This window comes from Papaver somniferum, unplaced genomic scaffold (genome assembly GCF_003573695.1).
Source record: "Papaver somniferum cultivar HN1 unplaced genomic scaffold, ASM357369v1 unplaced-scaffold_128, whole genome shotgun sequence".
Taxonomy (NCBI): Eukaryota; Viridiplantae; Streptophyta; class Magnoliopsida; order Ranunculales; family Papaveraceae; genus Papaver; species Papaver somniferum.
The window spans coordinates 7346679-7372445 of record NW_020621936.1 but is presented as its reverse complement, the minus strand read 5'-3'; positions in this window follow the sequence as shown (position 1 = coordinate 7372445).

Sequence of the window (25767 nt, the reverse complement as noted above, 5' to 3'; positions counted from 1 at the left end):
TGGAGGCGATAGCGGTGGCGGTGGTGGAGGAGGCGTTAGCGGTGGTGTTGGTGTTGGTGGTGGGGATGGTGGTGGTAGTGGTGGTGGTGACAGCGGTGGTGGTTGGTGGTTGTTCGTTTGGTAGTGGCGACCGTCCAAACCAATCCCCCTTATGTCAGCTTATTTGTCATAAGGGTATAAATGTTATCTTTTCACACGTGCGGGACCACATGCGTGCTAATTTGACCACTTAACCATCTCTAACGGCAAAAGTAACGGTTGGGGAATTTTGATAAGATTTTGGGGCATTTTAATCTTTTCCCTAACGTCCGGGACATTTTCACAACTGTGGGGTCGATCTTGGGGCATTTTGCCAGTTAACCCTTGAGTTATTTGAGGGGTGTATTTTTAAATTTCAACGGGATATTTTGGGGAAGGGTTGAAATGAATTAGTAAGTTCTTGGTATGTGAAAATGTTTAACTTAGCATGTCTGGTTCACGGAACCGAAGACTAGGTAATCTAACTCGTGAGGAATGAACTCAGTTCTCTCAGCTAAACAGAGAAAATCAATTTCGTCTAGTCAAGATTTTTGATTTCGGGGAATTGACTACCCCTAGAATAATATATTTTTGCATTCTAGGATGTTATAATATATACAACGATCGAGGTGTCCAAGCTCAAGCCGAAATGGTCAGGACTCAAGACTCAATCTAGCTATCAGAAAATCGACGGAGATTAAGCATTATGGAAGATCAACGGTGATTAAACCAAGATTCCAAGAATAAAATATCTTGTGTATTTAAGATAGTTTTCTAAATAGGACAAGTATTTAGTTTATTTCCTATATTTTATATAATCTAGTTTATTAAGATATATTATCAAGAATAAAATAGTATCTAAATTATATTTTCTATCCGCTCTATAAGTAAAGAGTGTCATTGTAACTGTAAATTATCCCTGTATAATCAGTCTGGATATCAATAGTATTCACCCTACGGGGTTACTTGTGGACGTAGGTCGAGTTGACCGAACCACGTTAAAATCTCTGTCTCAATTCATTTCTCTTTGATCCATGATCCCTCGATACTCATAATTATTATGGTATCCGCTCAAACTTCTTCCGTATATCATTTTTATCGATTTTTTACCAACTAATCTTCAATAGTAGCATGTATTTATTTATGGATCGGTGATTATTAAAAAAACATCATCGAAGTTATTATCGAGTAACTCTTCCTTTTTCTTTATTCTTTCGATTTATTTTACAGCAAAGAATGTTTCTCAATCAAAAGTTGGCTTATAATTCAGTATTTTAGTATCACTTTGAGCTAATTAATATTTGTGTTTTGTTTTTCGGTCAACTGATTCCATTTTTATTACGGGTCATAAGATTATTAGCTATATGCTAGATTTGTTTTCTTTCACGATTTCGTTTCTTGGCACCGCGATTCATCACACATTGTGGTTTTGTGACAACAAGTTTACTCGTCATATCTGTTTTTGATGTTCTCATTTAAACATATAGATCGTCGTTCTTTTCACCACATGGTTCTTAAATCGAGTTGTGGTCGTTAAAATAGTGTTCAAGTTAAACACTTCGATTCTCTCCGTGTCCAACTTGCTGAGGGAGGTGGGGTGTTAGAATATATACACCGAGATGAATATCGAGGTGTTCAAGCTCAAGATGAAATGTTCAAGACTCAAGACTCAATCTAGCTATCAGAAGATCGGCGAAGATTAAGCATTATGGAAGATCGACGGAGATGAAACCAAGATTCCAAGAATAAAATATCTTACGTATTTAAGGTAGTTTTCTAGATAGAGGAAGTATCTAGTTTATTTCCTATATTTTATATATTTTAGTTAACTAGAATATATTCTAGTTTATTAAGATATATTATCAAGAATAAGATAGTATCTTAATTATATTTTCTATCCACTATATAAATAAGTAGTGTCATTGTAATTGTAAATCAACCTAGTATAATCATTCTGAAAATCAGTACTATTCACCCTACAAGATTGCTTGTTGACGTAGGTCGATTTGACCGAACCACGTTAAAATCTCTGTCTCATTTCATTTCTCTTTGATTCATGATCCCTCGATATTCATAATTTATTACGGGATAAAAGCAAAATGTTAAAGTTTTGCATTTAAATTTAATCTCTTGGAATCAATTCCAAAATTCGCATTACAGCATAATTAATTTCTAGGATTCGAGTTCTTCTAACCAAACAAGGTGTTAATATAATATTGTAAGCAAGTAAGAAAACTATATCCTTAACCGTATACGAGAACCTCTGAGACTAAATTCAAAGATTCCTAAAATTAAAATACTTCCTGCTTCTCTCCCAATGGAGGACCACATAAAAGTCCAAGTTAGGCCATAACAAAACAAAAAGATGTGACATTCACATGTCCAAAAGTTGGTATTTGCATAAATTTTTTTAGTGTCTTTTTAAGTAAATTTTATTAGACTTGATATGTTACCTTCCGGCCTTGCATCTTGTTAGCTATTTTTTCCACAATACTTGAATAAGTATTGACCCCATTTTTGCCCACTGACTGGATAATCTAAAACACTCCTGATTTTTTAGTACTATATTTTTAAATTTTATAACCTTTTCAAATATTTTTTTCTGGATGGAAGTTAATAATATTTATTAAGAAATATAATACAATAGGTTTACAATTTTTTGTTTATCAAAAACATTAAATATAATGCTAGACTTTTAAGCTTGTTGATGTAAATGCGTTGACATATGTCAAAGGTTCTTGATCCTTACTTCCTTTGTCGTGGAGTCCGTCGTTGTACTATGATTTATGTTTATATATATCTAACTTGAACTTGAGTGAGTTTCCTAGAACTGTTTCAGCCTCTGTAATTGTATTTTTTTGCACACCATGTGATGTTTGCACTATTTTTGTAGGTTATGTCAGCTAATAATTTGCAATTCTTGTTATGGAGACACTTAGTAATATGTTCTCATTTAACAAGTCACTTGCCTTCAACATACTTTTTGCTTCTGGATGGCGAAGAAGCCCTATCCGACCTCGATGAAAAATGCATAAATGCTTCTTGATCTACTGGTTAAAGGATGAAAGTATATCCCGTATATAAATCTTCTTTCTTGAACGATGCGTCGATAAATATAATTTAATTTGAGTTCAGGGAAAACCGTGAAGGCTCAATTATTTAATCTTTACGAATATGAGGAACCGTAAGCATGTTCTAGTAAGAGTAGACTGCATACATTTCTTAATCTGGTCTATCAGGTTTGTCGGATCTGGAATAATATTTTAAAAATTATCGAGCATCAATGTTTCTAAATGAACCAAAGGATGGTAGTCAATTTTTCCCAAAATCTGAGTATTCAAAGTCAGATATTCTTTTTTTTACCCATGTACTTATCTCATATGTGCAAATATTAGAATTAACCGAGTCCATCAAACAGAACTTGTAAAAGATGTTGTTCAGTCTCTTGAGCTTGAGAATTGCAGATGAGACGTTCTGAGGAGATAGTCGAAATATGAGTTGCTAGTCTTCTGTAGGTAGGGAGAGCTTTCTGCATCCATTTCTAAAGGAACAAATAATCTAATCCTCGAAATATATTGAATTTTCTGTATTTTTTTTCCAAGGAAAGTCAATAATGCCATAGTTTCCGGTATCTTGATTATCTATAAAACTATAGATATTCTTTGCAGAGAAAGCTCTTAAAGTATGATGCTTCAATATAATTCTATATGGATCTTTACTTTGAGGTAAGATGAAAAGTGTGTTTCTTTTTGTTCATGGCGTAAAAAATTAATCTAACTTCAACGTGTCCCAAGTTCTTACGTAATTTATCAATTTTTTTACCCTTTGCGGTAATGGTTCTTCTTTATCCAAAGGCTTCGGAATCATTTCCGAGTAAGGTATCCACTTGTCCTCACAAATCTTGAAGTAGCTCCATTTTAAACTTATTGGAGAATATTTTCTTTGATTAGTTTTAGGACTTTTTGTATACTCCTAACCCAAGAAAGGTTAGAAGATCTAATAGATTCCAGAGGATGTGAATTTGGAAAGTATTTTTTTTGAAGAAGTTGAGCCCATAATTGATCTTTTTTCTTTTTAATCGACCGACCAGTTCTGTTTGAAGAGCTATATTGAATTGGCGGGTGTATTTAATTCCCATCCCTCCTTGTGATTTAGACTTGCAAATACCGACCCAAACTTTTATATAACCACCTTTCCTTTTTGATCCATCTTTGTTCCACCAGAAATCTCGTTGAATATGATCTGGTTGATCTAGTGTTTCTTTAGGAAGGGAAAGAACATGCATTACGTTAGGTTGGATTAACACTGTCCGACCTACTTGAGAAGCAAGCTTTGATTCCGGCCTTGTAGAGTTGTATAATATTTTTTTTAAGAAATGACTCAAAATTTTTCTTTTTTTTTTACCAAAGAAAAGCGGAATGCCGAGAAATTTATCTTTTTTTTGTCATTAGGGGAACTTTAAAAATTCTTGTTATGATTTTTTCGTGTTTTGAATGATTCCTAGGACTAAAGTAAGTTCCTGATTTTTAGAGACTAATCACTGTCGAGATCTCCAAATAAATAAATAAAATACATTAAATGTTTTGCTCCTCCATGATCCGCTTTTGCGAAAAGGAAACAGACATCAACAAAAAAAAAGTGAGATACACTTGGTGCAAGTTTGTTAATTTTTATCCCGATTTTTTTTCTTCAACAGTAGCTTTTTTTAGGAGAGCGAAAGTACCTCTGTGCAGATAAAAAACAGGTATGAGAAAAGAGGATCGTTAACAAAATCTTGTCGTGTCTTTTACTTTATTTTCCGCACTATAATTATTAAAATATACAAGTACGTTAACTCTGTAATACTTGATATTGATCCTATAGAGTTTCGGCTATTTCCGAACCTATTATCAAGTACACACTTTGTTGTCATATCGTCTCGATCTTGTATCCATAGTCAATCACAAAGTGATCTTGTTGTCGTATTGTCTCATTCTCGTATCCATAGACGATCACACGAAGTGTGAACCGAATTAGTTGTATTGTCTCGACTCAGTCCATAAACGATCACATTCAGTAGAGGACTTATAGGTTGATAAATAAAATATTGGTGTATTTGGTACCCTCGTCTTTTCAATTGGTATCAGAGCAGACAAATACAAAAAGATATAACAATCTGTGTTTGGTGCGTTCTAACCTATAAGATTTGAATCTAGTGGAAGATTCAGTTAACGTAGTAGCAAGATTTGACAACTTCAAAAACTCATGGTGGAAGAAACGAATGAAGTATGTAATACTCTTGTTCCTAATACTGTTAGGAACATGGATTATGTCTGAATATGTATTTACCGACATACATAGTCTCTTGATTATCATAGAATTGTACCTCATGGTACTGAATACTAACAAGTTTAGTAACACTGATACAATTTTCTATGTGACATGTTTTATCTTGAAAATGCTTAAGATTCTACTCAAGATTTTTCTAAGTACGAACCATGACTATTATAATTTTGAAAAATCTGGAGTCTTAAATATATTTTGGATTTGTTACCCAAATATATGTATGTACATTTTCAGATCTAAGACTATCAATGTATCGCTGATCAGGCTGCGATTTTGGAATCTTTGTGACTATGCAAATGATGACTTTTCAGTTAATAATCCTATTAACAAAGGATTGCTCCATACACCTCACAACTGCTCTAATGAAGCAAGTGATCTTTTGAAACATTATTGGGTTATAATTCTAAAGATACTTTTTATAAATATCTTGTTATGTTATTTTCTATACTCTATTGAAAGTTTCTTGAGTAAGTTTCAGAAATTATTATCAGATTCTGGTAACAATAGAGTTGACAAATATTTGGACATGAAGATAAGAATGATCTATAGTAAAGATCCGGTCCAAGAAAAATCGATTTTCCAAAAGAAAGACCTAGATCCGAAATCAAATTTGTTTCCATATATACTAAGACCTCCAATTTTTGAACGATTTCCTAAAACTAATTATTTCCGAAACCAAATATCTTCACTCCTTATAAAAGAGGATTATTGTGTATTGTTTTCGCAAACATCTTGGGAGAAATTGTGCGGAACCGAAACTAAGTTTTTTCATATATCTTCGACATTTGAAAAAATGGGAAAAAGGAAATCGAGTGACAAAACTTATGATCCAGACAACGATCTCATTCCATACAATCAGATTAATATGATCAGGTTTCCTCATATAATCAAGAATCAACATGAGCTTACTAACTTCGTTAATAGCACATGTTTTGAAAAAGATCAACTTCTCAAAGGAATGAACTTCAATGCTGAAAAGAGAGTTGTATTGGAAGTTTCGAATGCTGATTATGTGAAGTTTGTTCAAAATAGAAGATGGGTGAAGCTTTTTGATTCTGAATTTTTTTCACTTGATGTGGTAAGAATCTTCTATGGTAATATTCACAATATCGATCATAAGAAGCTTTCTTTTGTCACTCTAGTTGGATGCTTCTATGCTAATATTCACAATATCGATCATAAGAAGCTTTCTTTTGTCACTCTAGTTGGATGCCATATTCTCTTTGTTGAGCGGAAGGTGATCTCAAATATCATTATGTACAATGAGAAGTGTAACCATATGACTACCTGATTTAAAATTGATCACGATACCATTTCAACCGGTCTCACTGGAAGCAAGATTAATTGGGAAAATGGGATATTAACAACCAATGATATACCTCTTTATTTGAGGATTTTTGGAAAACTTGTTAATGAATCCATCTATGCAAGTACAAGGGATAAGTCTGATTGGGAACGAGAGTTTGCTGAGTTCGTCTACTTTTTTTTACAAGATGACAAACAACTTGATATCTATGGGATAATCATAAATCAGATTATTAATATTTATGAAAGATCCTCCTCTCATGTGTCAAAGCGAAACCTTGGGTACCCCTGCCTTATTACTAAACTTTGTGAAACTGCTTTAGGTGATAACTTTGGAGATATGAAATTTATTAAAGCGGTTACAAAGGGAACCAAAAATCAAATGGTTGGTGGACAAAGCAAAGGTCAATCACTTACCATGTCTTCCTATACTCCAGAGATTGATAATCCAAAATCACTCATCTTGCGTCTTGGTAAACAATTGAGTTGTATTCAAAGACAGTTAGCCTTTGTGGCTCGCAATGATTTGGAAACTCTACAAGGTATCTTGAAAATTGATACAGAGTTTTGGAGAGATAAAGGATATCAAGGACCAACAATGGAAAACGGATATCATCAAGAATGGCTCAAAAATAAGAAGTAATTTACTTCCTATAATAAGAGAAAATAAACATCAAAGTGTTGATTTATTTGGATATTTTGTATAAGGTCTATTTTGAATAAAACTATCGTTATTTATTATGAATAAATTTTTTATTTTATAATTTTTGTTTCATGCGATAGTTTACGATTCCATAGCATTGAATTAATGTTTATATTTTTGCTATGTGATTTCGGTTTTATGAGATGTCTGATTTCGTTTTTTATTAACCTTAATATTCAATCTCATACAGTGATGCCCTTATGATTTGTGTGGCTTTTTGATTTAGCGGGATTAAATTCTAGCCCATGTTGGTAGGCTTTATCAATGTTCCGATTGAAACTCATATGTAAAAAATCACAATATGTTGATAATCAATTTATGTTTATATAAGCTGTGTTTCGCATAACATATGTATTTCGGGTCTCAACTTTTGCTATTGGCACGCATTAGTTAAAACCGATTCAACCTTTTTCTGGTAAAGGTTGTTTTGTTGTTATTCTTTTGTTCTTGCGAGAAGATGACAACACACTGAGGGAGAGTTCTTATTTGAACTTGCTCTTAATGATATATCTTTTTGGGGAGTAGTGGCTGCGGAAATTGAGGTAACGATTTTTATTTGTTAGTTAATCGTTATTCCTGTTTAAGAAAAGCGTGTTTATATTGCATATATTGCTTTTTCTTAACAAAATTTCGGGACAATTGATATGTTCAATTATGCTGTGTATGGATTGATTATATGATTCAATTCTTTTCGGTTAAGAAAAATTGTGTCACTTTATGGGCTTATGATTTCATATCTTTTTTATTGTTAGGTATCAACTGTTTTTGGTTAATGCAATTCGGTGCAATTGTGGTGTTGTAATACTTATATTTGTTTCAATTACCCCCGGTTAAGAAAAATAATTGCAAGTCAATTGATTTTGGTTTGTATCTATTGTTTTTGGCTTAAACAAATTACGGGATCATTTATTTAGTCCATTTGATTCCGGATAAGAGAAACTAAGTTAATTTTGATCTTAGTTAAACTTATCAATTGGAGGATTTTGTTATTCAAGTCTAATCGAATGCCTTGAAAAGAAAAACTAGTTAACTCACCTAGTGTTTGTCTTGTCTAAAGGGAAAGGTCTAAGTTATACCGATTCTGGTATGGAAGAGAACCATTTTTCTGTATGTGTTTTTTGTTGTTGCTAGAATCAGATTACATGAACACTTGTACGAACCAATTCTTTTACTCCAATGTTAAGAATCGGTCCATATATGTGTATCGTGCTTACCTATTCTTACAATAGGGCTATATAGCAAGTAATATGAAGCGATTCTTGGTGTTCTTCTGGAATTAAAACATCAACTCAGAATCGGTCCACGAGTGCATGAACATCTACCGATTCTGGTTTGAATTTTGTCAAAAAATATCAATATTTTTTTCAAGTTTTGATGATGAATTAACATTAGTTGATTTCAAGGTTAACTTAGATTAAACATCTATTAATAACCCGAATTAACATTAATTAATCACGGGTAAATTAGCCATTAAGGAAAATAGTTGGCTAAGGGGTTTTTCATTTTACTTCAAAGTGTCTTATTTTTTCACGTAGTGATAGATCCCAAATCATTTCTATATGCCTCAAACTAGCTAGGTTTTAATATAATGCAATTTTTCCTAAAAACTAAATAATATTTGTACATAAATTGCTCGTTAAGGCCTATTTCTATGCACAAGGTTAAAAAATGTTGTTTGACATACCAAGTGGCATGACAAATGAGATGTGCCATTATAGGAAAATAGTTGAGCGATAGAGTTACTATCGACATTTATTATCAACAGCGCTGGAGAGATTCGGAATATCGCTGGCGTTATAGTTTCCATTGCGCGCTCCTTTCAATATCACTGGCTATATTATGAATATCGCTCAACGACTATTTTGTGGCGACTATTCCCCTGCTGGTTCCTATATATATACACCTATGTGTGTCTTCAAATTATTCACACCTACTTCTACATATATTTTACCAATTTCTTTATATGTATTCTCAATTTTAAATTTCATAATCATCAACGGCGAGATCCAATGAAGAGAGGAATGTTATTATGAATCGGTTTAGCTTACAACAATAAATGCATCAACGGATATTGCAACAACTTGATGATGACGAAGCTGAAGATAAACAACTAATCGACACTTTGATTCTCGTATATCCAGGCCAAATACATAGAATTCCAGAGCCAAAAGAAGTATTCTCAAGAAGATACACCTATCGAGGTAGGGAATTTTACCACCAAAAGCAGATGCACAATTATTTTCTTCCCAATTGTGTGTACTCTGATCAAAGATTACCTCTTAAGAAGTAGTAACGAAACCATTCAGATACATAAACGATAGGGAGAAATGTCCCGAGTGCCATGACACAAGAAGCTATCAAACCGGGTGAGCAGTAGTCTGCAAAGCAACATGGACCAATAATCGTATACCAAGACTAAACATTACCATGATTTAGTCGAAGAGGTTCTGTTTGAGGGTGAAAACCGTTTCTGTTGATTTTGGTAATTTTAGTTGTGTGGGTGAGAAAGGAATCTAAACCCTAAACAATGTACTGCACGGGAGTACTTTTGATTCGAGAGATCAATCTGTACAATCCTGGCCTAAACCAAGAAATGGTCGTTCCAGGCTTGCTTCGGTCACAAAGTGAAGGAGAAGGGTTGGTCTTAGGGAGGGAAGCGAAGAAAGTGCTGAGACCAGAGTAGTTGATTCTGGAAGTGTGGGCGTTTTGCAACTTGTATCAGAAAGTTGAACTGGCTAGCTGGATGAAAAAGCTATCAGATGATTTCTGGATGTGGTGTTGTTCTCCTGAAAAAAAACTTGTCGTTTGGTGAAAATAGGTGAGACCTATTTATACAAGTCGCAACTAAACGTACCCTTGTCTCGTAGGAAGTGGAAACGATTAAATGGTGGAAGAAGGCAGTAACGGGTAATGCCTGGAATTTATGTTTCCATAATGAATGATACATTTACACCATTACTTCTCACCATTACTAACCGCCCCGCTTTATGACACTTTCCTATAATCGGCGTTGTAGTTGCAGGAAATCCTACAACACACCCCTTGTAATGCATTGTTAAGAATTTCGCGAGCATATCGTTTTCGTGAAATTCTGATCCTACATCTTGCCTCTTTTTCTTGAATATTGCTTGAAGAGCAATATTCAGGAAAAAATACATTGTTGTAGTTGTTGGAGAGAGATACGTGTTGTTGGAGTAGTCTTTGATCTTTGTTGATGAAGGAACGAGCGAAAGAATACTGGACTTAAAAAGTACGTACTTGCCTCTATTCTTTTGTGAAGTTCCGAAGCGTTGCGAAGTAAATAAGAAGTATCATCTCTTGAAGTATGTGAAGTATGAAGTATCCTTGAAGAAGTATAAGAAGTACTCAATCCTCGAAATATATAAGAAGTATGAAGTATGAAGTATCCTTTGAGAAGTATAAGAAGTATTCAATCCTCGAAATAAAAGAAGTATCCGTCCTTGAATGAGAATAATAAGTATTGCCTCTATTCATGTGAAATTATTACTCCATTTTTGGTGATTATTTCCGAGAAGATAAAGAACATAAAATGTTTTCTTGGTAATCCATAGTTGCCTCTGTTCTTTATCTATGAGGGTAAAATCCTTGAGAAAATATTGAATGTACGAATTGTTTCTTCATTCTTATCTTGCCTCTGTCTCATGTTTTGTGCTCATGTGATAGTATAATCTCTTCAGGTTGCTTATAATTATGCGAAATTATTGAGCGAGATAATCACATCATTCTAAATAATCACATTCTGCGAAATTCTGACACATTCTACGAAATTCGAATCATTCTGCGAAGTTCTGAATCATTCTACGAAATTCTGAATAATCTTGTGAAATTCTGAGTAATCCTGAATAATTCTGCTAAATTCGACGATATTATTGCGAAGTTCTGCAATATTATTTCGTACAATTTTGTAAAGTACTTGTGCGAATATAATGCTTATGTGATGATTATGTTATGAAATGTGTATGCGATGTTTATGCTATGAAATGCTTATGCAATGCTTTTATGATGCGAGTATGATGATTGTATGATGAGAATGCTTATCTATTGCAATGTATAGCTAATGTTTGTGTTACTTAGCTCATTTTGCACGCTAAAATTGATGTAGCTTTAAATTGCCTCCATTCTGCATTTCTCTGGCTTTTTCTTTAGTGTATGCATTCATCTTCGTGTAGTTATTGTTCCTCACAAGTTCTTACTTGTGTTTCATCTTTCCTTTTTCCTGCACTATTAGTATCTCATAACAGTATGATCATAGTATCAAGTCTGCGGCATTTTCACTGCCTCAGTTTCATTTCCATATACATATTCGCAAGCTTATTTGCTTACATATAATCATCTTCTCAAGTTTATTTGCATACCCTCTTCTGTGGTCTTATTTTGCCTTCCTAGTTAAAGGTCTTATTTTGCCACCTCTTGTCATTGCGACAAAATCGCAGGACGTCTTTGCACTTTCATGCAAAAACCCATTGATCTTTCCTTAACTTTTTATTTTGTATTATTGCCTCTTCAGGATTGTTGCGGCAATATGACATGCCTAAATATTCTTGCGAAAATAAAGCCCCATGACATTGCCGTCTTGCAACGAAATCGCAGGACGTCCTTACACTTTCATGTACTGACCCATTGATCTCGTCTTATCTTTTTCTCTAGTATTATTCCCTCTTCAGGATTGTCGCACAAATATGACAAGCCTTAATACCCTTGCGAGTAAAAAGCCTCATGACATTTGCGTCTTAAGATACTTATCAGCTCCCTAATGGAGGGTGCCGCCCTTATCTTCCCCATGGTTTCCCCTTCAAGGAGGCGTACTTGTACCATACAAGGTTAGCTCCTCCCATCCGCTCTTAACAACAACCAGTTGTTTTCGCAGCCTCTTGTCCCTTTTACCTATAGGGATTATGGTTATGAGACTGCACCCTAAGTGGGATTTTCTTCGGGCCGAGTGCAGTATAAGCCAAGACTTGTCAAGAATGACAAGGTACGCTCCAGACACCCCTGTCACTCTTGACTCAACCGTGTACCTCGACGCCTTGATCAGATTCTGCACTCCTTGGTAGAGTCCTTATTACCTTAGTCGCCCAACCTAAGTCATAAGCTTAAGCTGAGAATCCAAGGTGCCTCTCCCGGATGGGCTTTATTGACCCCAAATCTCCATGACTCGGGTTCCGGTGGCGGTGTAGCCTTTCCCTGAGACATGCAACAGGTACTCCCTTATATGACGTACTTTAGGTCTTACATTTGCCTCTTGCGAAATTGTATTCGCGAACTAGGGTGTACGCCATAAAGGTTCGCCCCTTTCTTTTTTCATTTCTGTCATCTCTTTCATTCATTCTTTCATTCTCATAATATCATATCATTTGAATCAAAGTAAATATTCAAGAGAAATTCTAATACATGGTAACTCTGAAATCTTTGTAGTTGTGAAATCTTTGTAATTCTGCGATTCTATCGCGTTTTGTAAATCAAATCAAAAATCTTTTTATTCTCTTCAAAAGAAATATTCTAGAGAAACATATAAATTGAATTTTCTCAGTTTTCTGTAATTTTGAAATCTCGAAATCTCTGTAATTTTGAAGTCTTTGTAATCTTGAAATCTTTATAATCTTTGAAATATTGAAATCTTTGTAATCGTGCGATTGAATCGCTTTTTGTAAATCAAATCAAAAATCTTTTTATTCGTTCTTAGTATAAAGTAAAATTTTCAAGGAAGTGGTACTTATCTTTCATGTGAGTCGCTGTTGTTGTCAAAGAAGTGAATAAATGCGTTGAAATGTATGAATTTCGCGCAGCAAAAAGAAGTGTGAGAAGTGAGACTTGAACCCTTGACCTGCTTCTTGGATTTTCTCGCACCATACCAACTGTGCTAAGCCTCTCTTGCGAAATAATCAAATGTCTTGCGAAGTAATCAAATTCCAACTGTGTGAGAGGCAATTTTGTATAAATTTCGCGTAACAAAAATAATCATGCGAGAAGCAACAATTGATCTCGCGACCTGCTGCTTGCATTCATGCCTCGTGACCAATTGTGCAAGCTTATTCTTTGCAAAATATCTCTGCGAAATTATCATCAACTCTCTTATGTGCGAAATAATCAAATAAATATAAGTGCGAAAAAATATGACTGTGTTAGGACTTGATCATACGGCCATGAACTCATTAACTTCGCAGATGACCAATTGTGCTGCCTCTTGTTTGCGAAATAATGAAACAATATTGCGAAATTATTCATTTTTCGCTCTCTGTAAAAAAGAAGAAAACTATGTTCGTAGGCGAATTCGAACTTGCAACCACGAACACACATAATGCTCTCTGGACCAATTGTGCAAGAACCTCTCAGCATAACTTTTTTCCTTATTCTTTTATTCTCCCATGCAAATGAGAAGAAAATGAAAAATATGTATCTCTGCGAATTCGAACCCGTGACCTATTTGTTGTTTGCTCAACCTTAAACCATCTGTGCGAATTTCTGTTTGTGACAGAAATTACAGCGCCCGCCTCTTATCTTATCTTCGTCTTTCCCTTGTTTCTTCTCCTGAAAATGAAAATCTTCCACTGAAACTTCCATTTTTTCCTTAAATTTCACCACAACAACTAATTTTTTCTCTTACTCTTTTCATGTCTTTGAATTGTTGATGAAGTTTACTCCCTGAAAGTGTGATTTCTTCCATGAAATTTCCATTTTTGAACTTAAATTTTGTAGATCTAGAAAAATATGAACAGTAGCTAATCTTCATGGAAATTTCTTGAACCAACAAGTTATAGGAAGGATAAATCCTTTACTCGCTCCCTGTTTCTAGCGCCAAAAATGTAGTTGCAGAAAATCCTACAACACACCCCTTGTATTATCATGACTATGATTTCTAGATCTAAACTTATTTGATATGAAAATAAAGATAAAGATAATGAAAATAGAAAATAAGACACAAGATTTACGTGGTTCGATCAATGTGATCTACATCCACAGGGTTAGGGATCTTCACTATGATTGTTGAATTACATATGAATTACAATTGAGACTCCATTAATGAGTATTTGGAGCTCTCTATCTCTCTCTCTGGTTTTTGGGGAAGAATAAGAAGATAATAATAATACAAGTTACTTTTCTCTCTCCTACCTTTCTCTTTTTATAGGATGCTACCTAGTGTATGAAAGCTCATATACAGCTAAGATTTCCCCTAATTTCGGATCTGGCTTGCGATGATATTGCAAGCTTACAAATGTTAATTTCGCAGATCTTCTAATTTTTGCAAAGTTATTACATTTTTCTTATGTTTAAGCTAATATCACCTATTGTGTCGTTTCTCAAAGTGCTCTGCGACATTTTTGTAATGCGTTGTTAAGAATTTCGCGAGCGTATCGTTGTCGCGAAATTCTGATCCTACAGGCGTATTGCACACCGCACGCTGTAAACCGCCAGACCAATACCCTGATGAGCATCCCCCAGTTTGTGACATATTTTGATGTCTCGAGTGTTTTCGTGGAAAACATGTAACACTTTGCTACGTGTGGCAAGTTAAAATCGAGAGGCTTGCCGCAGGTAAATAACATGTGATGCTAGGCTCATTTTGGCTAGTCGCCTAAAACTGGTGGTGAACTTCGATGGCCGAGATCGCATCTTATGAATAAGGGTAGCCGTTGATTGTGGCTACCTAGTGTTGGCGCCTGACAATGGCGCAGTGGCATTGCGGCACGACTCGTGCAAGTGGTTCCTAGTGTAGCCATGGTCGCGGGGTTTAGGCGGTTGGTCGCCTAAGAGTTGCCACAAGTCCATCAGTTCGGTGGCGAACTTGGGTGGCTGAGATTGCATCTCATGAAGAAGGATGGGCATTGATTATGACCACATCTTGTTGTACAGCGAAGTGGCATCATCAACATGCTAATGGCATGCCAGTGGCGTAGCCGTGGCATAAAGGCATGCTAATGACGTAGCCGTGGAATAATGGTATGCCAGTGATGTTGCGGCGTGGCCAAAGCTAAAAATTGGATCTGTGGTCAAAGTTAGGGTTTGGCGCCGTGGAAGAATTAGGGCTTGGCATGGCCAAGGCTCTGTGGAAGAACTCGTTGTGGAATAATTAGGGCTTGGCGTGGCCAAAGAGCCATGGAAGAATTCGTCGTGGAAGAATTAGGTCTTGGCGTGGCCAAAGCGCCGTGGTAGGGCGCGTTTGGCTTGTCAGTTTAGCATGGTGGCGTGGCAAGGTGCGTTTGGCCTTTAGTGTATGGTTGCAAGTTTAGAGCAACTTGATTGGCCCAAAAAGGGGGCCGGCCAAACATAAGGCGCGACTACACTTCTGGTGAGAGTGTTTGCAATTAGAAGTGGGGTCATCCAGTATGGATCCAGCCACAACTTATGTGCGCGTGGCGAGTTTAAATCGACCTGATTGGTCGAGGGAAATAGGGTCGGGGCGTGGACAATGGCGCTAGATGGCCTAAGGCACGACCACGCCTCTTTTTGCTGCTGCGGCTCCATGTTTTTCTTATTCTGGGCAAGCTTCTGCACCTGCTAATCCATGGCGGATTAATTATTTAGTTTGTTTAGGCTTAATTTTGACAAGCAAGGTCTGGTATATTGCGCGAGGCGCGAAACCCTAACTTCTGCAAGTTAGTCAGGACGATTGACTGAATTCTATGTGTTGACACAAGGTTTTTTTAAGTTCGTTGCCAGAGAGCAGCATGCTTTTCTAATTGAATGCGTTATGCAAAGATCTTATTCTTGATACTTTGAGATTCGTGCTACTCTGCTGCGAGTGAACAAAAATCGTCATGCGATATCAACATTAAGAGTTTATCCGGAGAACATAGCATATAAGGCATTCAGAGGAACTTATATTAAGTGAATATACGCGAGGCGCCGAAATCTACAGAACATCTGGGATTTGCCAGTCTGGATAAATTTCATGTATGTATATTGAGTGGCTCAATAAATATGCCAGTGGAGAGGTTAGCACACGTGGCTCTGTTTATTTTCAGAGTGACGTCACATCAGATGCAAGGTTTTACGATTTTAACCCTAATCTAAAAGCCACCATCAACATTAAGTCCTCTGCTTAGCTCGGAACAGTGGCATTGTTGCGGGGTAAGCATGAGATGGTGACAGACGAGGATAAAATCGAAACAACAAGTGACGGATAGATTTTCAGGAAGATTTGGCTAACCTTTAACGAAAGGCATGAGGAATCCGTGATCCTTGCATTGGCCTTTGCGTAAATTCGTCTTGGCCGCGGGACGTTGTCTTCAGTGTTGCATCTTTGGCTACTGATTGGCAGAGGTGGCGTTGCAATTTGGTCCACGAAACGGTGAATGTCATTAGCTGGCTAGGTCACAGAACGTATAGAGATGGCACTGCTTTGAACGGCCGAGATGGCGCTTCCTTGGCTGGTGGAGATGGCGCTGCTTCGAACGGCTAAGATGGCATCATTTTGGTTGGCTACAGAAAGGCCAATGGCGTGACTAGGTCCGATGGCGAGGCTATCTTGGAAGGGCCGACGACGAGGCTAGCTTGGAAGGGCCAATGGCGTGGCTCGCTTGGACGCGGAATGTCTGGCATTGTCTTGGCCGCGGACTGTGGATGACTTCAGTCCATGGAACGGTGGAAACTGGCTTCAATCCGTGGAATGGTGAAAACTGGCTTCGGTCCGCGGAATGGTGAAACTGGCTTCAGTCTGTGGAATGGTGAAAACTGGCTTCAGTCCGCGGAATGGTGAAACTAGCTTCAGTCCGTGGAATGGTGAAAATATGGCGCTGGAACTTTGGCTACCAAGCGGTGATGATAGCGCTGGAACTTTGGATTCAAACGGTGATGGTGGCACTGGAACTTCGGCTACCAAGTGGTGATGATGGAGCCGGCTAGGTCACAGGATGGGTGGAGATAACACGGATTTGATCACGGAGTGCTGGAGTTATGGCGCTAATTTAACCACAGAGTGCTGGAGCCATGGAGAGTTGGCTTGACCACGGAGTGCTGGAGCCATGGAAAGTTGGATTGACCACGGAGTGCTGGAGCCGTGGAGCGTTGCAGATTGGCTGACTGGTGTTCCTCGTGCTGGCGCGCTGCTGGTTCGGTCATGGAGCGGAGATATTGGCACGCTACCTGTTCGGCTATGGAGCATGAGTGTGGTGCGCCTAGTCATCTATTCCCGTTCATGGAGCAATAAAGAATCCTTATTCTATTCAAACTCCAGAAACTGCGTTCGTATGAAAAGGGGTATCAACCCTCTAGTGTTTTTGTTGTTCGTCCGGCTCCGTGCTTTCATCCGCAGCATCTGGCTCCTCTTCGTTATTTGTTAGCGGTGGTAGAGCGAGCATTAATGGCAACAAATCAATCTCCAATAGTTATAATCAACAGCAAGGCAATCCAGGAGAACTCAGGATAGATGCTCTCGCGTGTACCCACCCAACAGTACCATCGATCTTCTCCAGAATGTGTAATAACGTTCTGGCTCCAGAAGAATAAGTATCTAACCTCTCCAATGGATTTCAAAATTTTACCAAACTCCATTGCTCTATTGGGATGGATGGATGAAATAATGTCAGGGCTAATCTTGGAGATTGTGGTTGCGTTGTTGGTTCATCCTTGACTTTAGGTTATTTGGTACCTAGACTTTCTGATTGCGATAATGACATGTTGTGGATTCTTGTATGGTCAAAATCTTCCGGAGCCATTGGGTGAAATAAATGAGTTGAGAGACGTTCCATTACCGATGTACTGCTATCAAGTCTTCAAGGACTTCGTTCCAAACGACATCCTTTGAACCATCTTCTGAACCTTGGACTATTGTATGGAATGGGATGCAGTGAGCAGTGCCCAGTTATACTTCTATTAGATCCGATGATGTGGCCGTATATGTGAATGTATCTCTATGGCATACTTTTGGGGTTTTTGATGCGCATGTACGGCTTCATGTTGAGAAATTCTTGCGGCTCGTAAAACTTCTACAGTGATGATGTTAAAATCAGAAATAACCTGGTTGAGGGCAGTGAAGGCATCCCATTCTGGTAGTCCCCATGTGTAATTATCCTGAACCCATTTTCTCGTGGAAGATGTGCTTCTGCTGCATTCACTGGTAAGGTGGTGACTGCGTTTAAGCTTCTAAACATGAAGGAGGCTTCAGTCCCCAAGTGTAGCTTACTTTAATTGCATCGCCTTGAATCCACGCCTATGGGATTTGATACAATCTTATCATACTCTCCTGGATGTGGTGCTGGGATGCTTGGAATATCACATGGATGAAACAATCTGGATAACGAAGAAGTATAAGTGAGAGAGTCATGTCATTAATCGTGGCTCCCTCTGTCTCTTCAAGAAAAATGTTTCAGCCGCGTCTCTGGAGTTATCTCATGAATGCTTCATTGTTGTCGGGGATGGACCGTGATGAGCAGTCCCCAGTCGCATTTTTCTTTGGTTACTGAAGTTGTTTTCTCTGAGTAGGCTTGGGATCCGTCGCGACCTCGTAAAGTGTTGCAGGCGCCTTCTAGACAGAGAGGTGATGATATTCTTACACTAAAACTTTGAAGGGTGGATGGCCTTGTCGTGGATATGACTTTTGGTTGACCGTGTCTTCTGAGCTTTGACAGTGAAAGGATCCCGTGTAGAGCCTCAGTCCCCAAGTATGGTTTACATGTTTATATATGGTATGGTTGGTGAGTTGACCATGATAAGTATATCACCATATTTCATCCGTACTGGTGACTCTATTACTTCTTCCATGTGAAACTAAAACAAGGAGAAGTAAGGATTACCCTTGTAGCGGTTGTTGCTATGGTGAAGCTCTGGCTGGTATAGACAAACGAGCAACAACAGTTCTTGGCAGCGGATGTGATCAGAAGAAACTACATTGCGTGGGAACCAAAATAGGTTAGCTGGAATTGCATGGGAGTCCATGGAAGCAAAGGGATCGGCTGGATGCGTAAGCGAGTAAACTGTCCACGACCACGAGGTTTGGCGAGATGGATCAAAAAGTGGCCACAACTGCGATCCTTAGCTGGCTGTGATCACGATCCTTGACAGGGAGGAGTGTGGTGGCCACGGGAACGAACCTTGGAAGGAAGGAGTGTGGCGTCTACGACATGATCTTTGGCAGGAAGAAGTGGCGTTAAAGCGGCTTCGGATCTTGGAGAGGACGTTGAAACTTATGGAGCAAAACGCTTAAGCTTCGGCTTTGGATCCTGGAGTAACTTATGGAGAGAATGCTGAAGCGGAGCAGCTGCTGGAGCAAACGTTGAAGCGGGGCGACTTCTGGAGAGAACATTGAAGCGGAGCGGCTGCTGGAGGGAACTTTGAAGCGGAGACATTGCTGGAAAACGTTGAAGTGGAGCCGCTGCTGGAGAACGTTGAAGCGGAGCGACTTATGGAGAGAACGTTGAAGCGTCTTCTGGAGAAAAACGTCGAAGCGACTCCTGGAGAAAACTCCAGTGAGGGCTCCATTAACCCTTGACTTCAAAAAACGACTTGATACGATATGGTATATGTGAAGACGTCACGAATAGTGCTGGTCGGCAAGTAGTGTTTTTCTCCTACGCTTCTTCTGTTTGATTTTCCCTTGCAACTCTCAGAGCCTTGACGGTTACAATGTTGAAGTCGGAGGTCGCGTCAATTATCGTGCTGTCAAACTCGACATCCTTCAAGTGAACAGTGGTTAGGAGTCTCCAGTTCTATCTATCAATCGTGTTTTCCAGGAGATGTTGGGGTTCGGGAACGGCTTCCCTGGCTGGAAACAACTGTTTTCCTGATGCAGTGCGGTTGAAGGCTGCAAATATGTCTTGACGTTGCGCCTTGGAGAAATACAGAATCTCACCTAAATGTTTCATCATAGACTGCACGATTTTGTGGGCTAAATCCCCAGAAATCATCCAGCTCCTGACGGGAAGAGGGTCTCTGTGAACTCAGGAGGGTTGCTGATTTTCTTTGTCCCGATTTCGTAGAAGTCGGTCCTGATCTTCACGTGTGATGAAATTGGATTGCTGATTCCTTTCTACTGGGCGTTCAAGAGAAACGCGAGCCTCTTCATCTATAAATGCGCGTCCTGATGAAGTGCCTGCACCGGATGTTAAAAGTATTCCTTGTCAGTTCCATTTGTGGTTGACGTGACTCTTGTGGTAACCGCTCCGTTAGTGTCTTAAGGAAAATAGGTATCTCTTTCTGAGTTGTATCCATGTCTGTCTGAGCCTTACGAGAACCTTCTGTCTTTCCATCAAATCAACAGTGGCAAGAGAAGATCGGCTTCTTCTGGCTCCTACAGTCTCTCGTCCTGATGGTGGAGTAGCAGCGGCTCTGGTGACGGTTGGAGCTGTCACACTTGAAGAAACGTTGGGAGCGGCGGTAGCGGGTCTGGCTCTGGTGATTGGCGGAGTAACACCTGAAGGAACGTTTTCCGCGCCGCTGGTGTTGGCAGGTGGAAGAAATATTATCTTCAATTCATGATTTGTGCAAGGTGACTGGTCACACCGTTTCTAGAGATGTAATCTCAAACTTGGAGTTTCATCGAGACATGTGTGTAAACTTTGAGTTTAACGCCTTTTGGTTCTGTAAGGGATTTTCCGAGATCCAAAGGCTGCAGGCTGAAGCGGTTGATGGTCCTTCCGCGGATTTGATTAATCAACGTGAGGTAGAAGTCGAGAAGTTGTCCCAGGAGTTGAAGCTGAAGCAGGAGGCTCTTCAAAGTATGAAGGATATTTTCTCCAAGAAGAACGAGCCGTTGTTAGGCAATTTTCCTTGAATACTTTTATTTTCTGAACTTCTTTTCTTAGTTTTTTTTTGAAAGGAAAAAGAAACACCTAGTTTATGGTATGGTTTTCTAGTTTTTGGATTGATAGATGATTGATTCCTATAAGAGTTTTTGGATCATTTGGAATAACATCCCTTTGATCAATCAATATGTCGAAATCCGAATTACGAATATAAGTAGAAAAATCATTCGGAAAATTGTGAAACCGTGAATGTCGCGTGAGAGATATGAAATCTTGGGATGATTGGGTTACCGACTTCTATGATAAATGTGAAAATCCAAGAAACAGGTCGTGTAAACATCATCCGGCAGACTTGCTCGTTTTAGGGTCTTCCACCAGAACTGAGTATTTAGGTAGTAAATACGAGTCTTTATGTAATGCCCTTCTTGCCACGATAAGTCCCCGGTCGTTCTTTCTCTTTGGTGGAACATCTTTATGTCGATCCGTGGTAAGGTGGAAAATCCCTAGTCCCCAGACGCAATTCTCCTGAACCCGTCTTTTCTTGGACGATGCGCTTCAAAGCATTACATTCACTGATGATGGAAACGAGAGTTGAATTTGTAACCGAGAGATTAATCTCCCACCGTGGTCGCCAATTGTTTGAGGGAGAAAACCGTTTCTGTTGATTTTGGTAATTTTGGGTGTATGGGTGAGAAACGAATCTAAACCCTAAACAATGTACTGCACAGGAGTACTTTTGATTCGAGAGATCAATCTGTACAGTCCTAGCCTAAACCAATAAATGGTCGTTCCAGGGTTGCTTAGGTCACAAAGTGAAGGAGAAGGGTTGGTCTTAGGGAGGGAAGGGAAGAAAGTGTTGAGACCAGAGTAGTTGATTCTGTAAGTATAGGCGTTTTGCGACTTATATCAGAAAATTGAACTAGCTAGCTGGATGAAAAAGCTATCAGATGATTTCTAGATGTGGTATTGTTCTCCTGACCAAAAACTTGTCGTTTGGTGGAAATAGGTGAGACCTATTTATACAAGTCGCAACAAAACGTACCCTGGTCTCGTAGGAAGTAGAAACGATTGAATGGTGGAAGAAGGCAGTAACGGGTAACGCCTGGAATTTATGTTTCAATAATGAATGATACGTTTACACTGTTACTTCTCACCATTACTAACCGTCCCGCTTTATGACACTTTCCTGTAACGGGCATATTGCATGCCGCACGCTGTAAACTGCCAGACCAATAACCTGATGAGCATCCCCCAGTTTGTGACATATTTTGATGTCTCGAATGTTTTCGTGGAAAACAAGTAGCACTTTGCTACGTGTGGCAAGTTAAAATCGAGATGCCTGCCGCAGGTAAATAGCACGTGATGCTAGGCTCGTTTTGGCTAGTCGGCTAAAACTTGTCGCGAGCTTACCGGTTTGGTGGAGAACTTCGATGGCCGAGATCGCATCTTATGAATAAGGGTAGTCGTTGATTGTGTCTACCTTGTGTTGGCGCCTGACAATGGCGCAGTGGAATTGCGGCATGACTCGTGCAAGTGGTTCCTGGCATGGTCGCTGGGTTTAGGTGGTTGGTCACCTAAGAGTTGCCACAAGTCCATCAGTTCAGTGGCGAACTTGGATGGCTGAGATTGCATCTCATGAAGAAGAATGGCCATTGATTATGGCAACATCTTGTTGTATAGCAAAGTGGCGTCAGCAACATGTTAATGGCATGCCAGTGGCGTAGCCGTGGCATAGAGGCATGCTAATGGCGTAGCCGTGGCATAGCGGCATGCTAGTAGCCGCGGCATAATGGTATGCCAGTGATGTTGCGGCGTGGCCAAAGCTAAACATTGGCTCCGTGTCCAAAGTTAGGGTTTGGCGCCATGGAAGAATTAGGGCTTGGCATGGCCAAGGCTCTGTGGAAGAATTCGTTGTGCGCCGTGGAGTCGGACCCACATATGGCGTGGAAACATTGGCCCCGTTGCCACGCCAATCCCATTGCTCCGGGAAACGTTCTTTGGTAGCAATTTGCCCAAATTAGGGTTTGGCATGTCGAAAACCTAATTAGTGCATGTGGTATGCGGTTGCGGCATGGCGCTACTTTTGTGCAAATGGCACCATGGTTATGCCAAAGGAACTATGGCAAGGCTATAGTGTGGAAATGGCCACAAGAGTAGGAATTGTCGTGAGTGACTATCTATGGCAGGTTGCCAAGAAGTGGCATGTTGCGAAGTAGCATGTTGGCATGTTGCCGCGACAGAGTGGCATGTTGGCATGCCGGGAAATATGTTGTTGTGGTAGGGCGTGTTTGGCTTGTCAGTTTAGCATGGTGGCGCGGCAAGGTGCGTTTGGCCTTTAGTGTATGGTGGCAAGTTTAGAGCAACTTGATTGGCCCAAAAAGGGGGGCGGCCAAACATAAGGCGCGACTACATTTTTGGTGAGAAGGTTTGGTCGATTAGAAGTGGGGCCATCCAGTATGGGCAGATCCACAACTTATGTGCGCGTGGCGAGTTTAAAGCGACCTGATTGGTTGAGGTAAATAGGGTCGGGGCGTGGCCAATGGCGCTAGCTGGCCTAACACACGGCCACACCTCTTTTTGCTGTTGCGGCTCCCTGTTTTTCTTATTCTGGGCAAGGTTCTGCACCTGCTAATCCATGGAAGACTGATTATTTAATTTGGTTAAGCTTAATTTTGACAAGAAAGGTCTGGTATATTGGGCGAGGCGCGAAACCCTAACTTCTGCAAGTTATCCAGGACGATTGATTGAATTCTATGTGTTGACACAAAGTTTTTTTAAGTTCGTTGCCAGAGAGCAGCATGCTTTTCTGATTGAATACCTTATGCAAAGATCTTATTCTTGATACTTGGAGATTCGTGCTACTCTGCTGCGAGTGAACACAAATCGTCATGCCATATCAACATTAAGAGTTCAGTCGGAGAACATAGCATAGAAGGTGTTAGAGCATTGCTCGGTCTAACTCGCATGCGTTGCTATCTCAAGCATGTTTGTCAATGTTACTGATCAAAACTCTAAGTATTGATTTCTAGTCTACTATAGCTAAGTCTCGGACTAGGATAGTATGTGTATTTGAGCTCAAGGACTCCATGGAGATTCATCATACAAGAAGAAGAACTACTCAAGGAACCGGTGGAACTTCTCGACAAAAAGTTATGTGGATACTTGAACTTATCCATCACTCAAAATTCTATCTATTCTATCTCCTACTCTTTGAGACAAAAAGTCGTATGCTATATATATAGACTTGATTATGAACATTTGGTATTTCGAGCCGAGTATACATCGCCTATCTATATCTCGAAATATGTGTTGGTAAGCTTTTCGCTTCGACCAAGTTTATCTTTACCTAGTGACGAAAGTCATGATATGTTTCAATCACTTTGAAAATTGCTTTGACGAGAAATGGTGTAACAGCTGTATAACGTCCTCTAAGAATGTTTTAATGATTGGAATGAGAGTTTAGATTACATAACCAATGGTGGACATAAGCATTGTTGTGGAAACACATTTATGTATAAGTCCTATTCCTTGAACCAAAGTTTTCGAACTTTGTTGATCAAGAGAACCGGAAGTATGGCAAGTGCCAAATCCGCGAACTCAGTCCGCAAACTGCCGAAGTTCTCAAACCAGAGAATTTATGCTGGAGTTGACAAACTACTTGCGTGAAGCTAAGTCCGCGAACTCAGTCTGCGAACAGGCGAATTTCTCATCCCGAAAATTTCTGCTAGAGTTTGTAAACTCTGTCCGGTATCTTAAGTCCGCGAACCTAGTCTGCGAACTTGAGAAGGTTATATGTCTAAAGATGATTTCTGAACTTAAACTCATAAAGACTAAGCAATGCATTTTCAAACCGTGGCTATAAAAGTTCATGAACCGATTCGAGTGAATCAAATCATCTTTGCTTCAATTATGTCTTGTGTAATTACATAAGATTTCCTTGAAATTGAATAACTCTCTGACTAGTTCATTTGAGTCATTTGAGCTAGTTATGGTGAAGAAGAACATGGTTGATATGAAATGCTCATATGGCTAACCTTTTGGTTAACTATTGTTGAACCAACAACGTACACGTTTGGGTACGGTTAACAAACCTAGAAGCGTGCATTTCATTTGTGTATAACAGGCTAAGTTTTCTATCTAATGGTTGAGAAATATTAGCTTGAATCTAAATCAGGTTTTCATCTAACGGTGGATATTGATTGCTTTATTACCAAGGCAAAACCCTGAATTGAAAGACTATATAAGGGGACATCTAGCAACTCTGCGAAACTAATCCCCACACCTTACGTGTGATACTAGTTTGCGTGCTAGAGTCGGTTCTCCTTTAACCTTTGGTTTTCTTCTTCTAAAACCAGGTTACACGACTTAAAGACTTCATTGGGATTGTGAAGCCAGACCAATACTACTTTTATCATAGTTGTGTGATCTGATCTTGCATCTTCTATCGTACAAGTACAATCATATTGATTGGCTTGATATTGATATCTCCGATAGGTAAGATATAAAAAGTAATCACAAACACCTTAGTCTCATTGTTTGTGATTCTGCAACATCTTATTTCGCTACCATACGATTAAGATTGTTGTGAGGTGATTGATTAATCTAGGTTGTTCTTCAGTAATATAAGACCGTATTATCAATTGGTTCCTGTTCACCTTGATTATTATCAAAAGACGGAACAAAACCTTTTAGGGTTTATCTGTGGGAGACAGATTT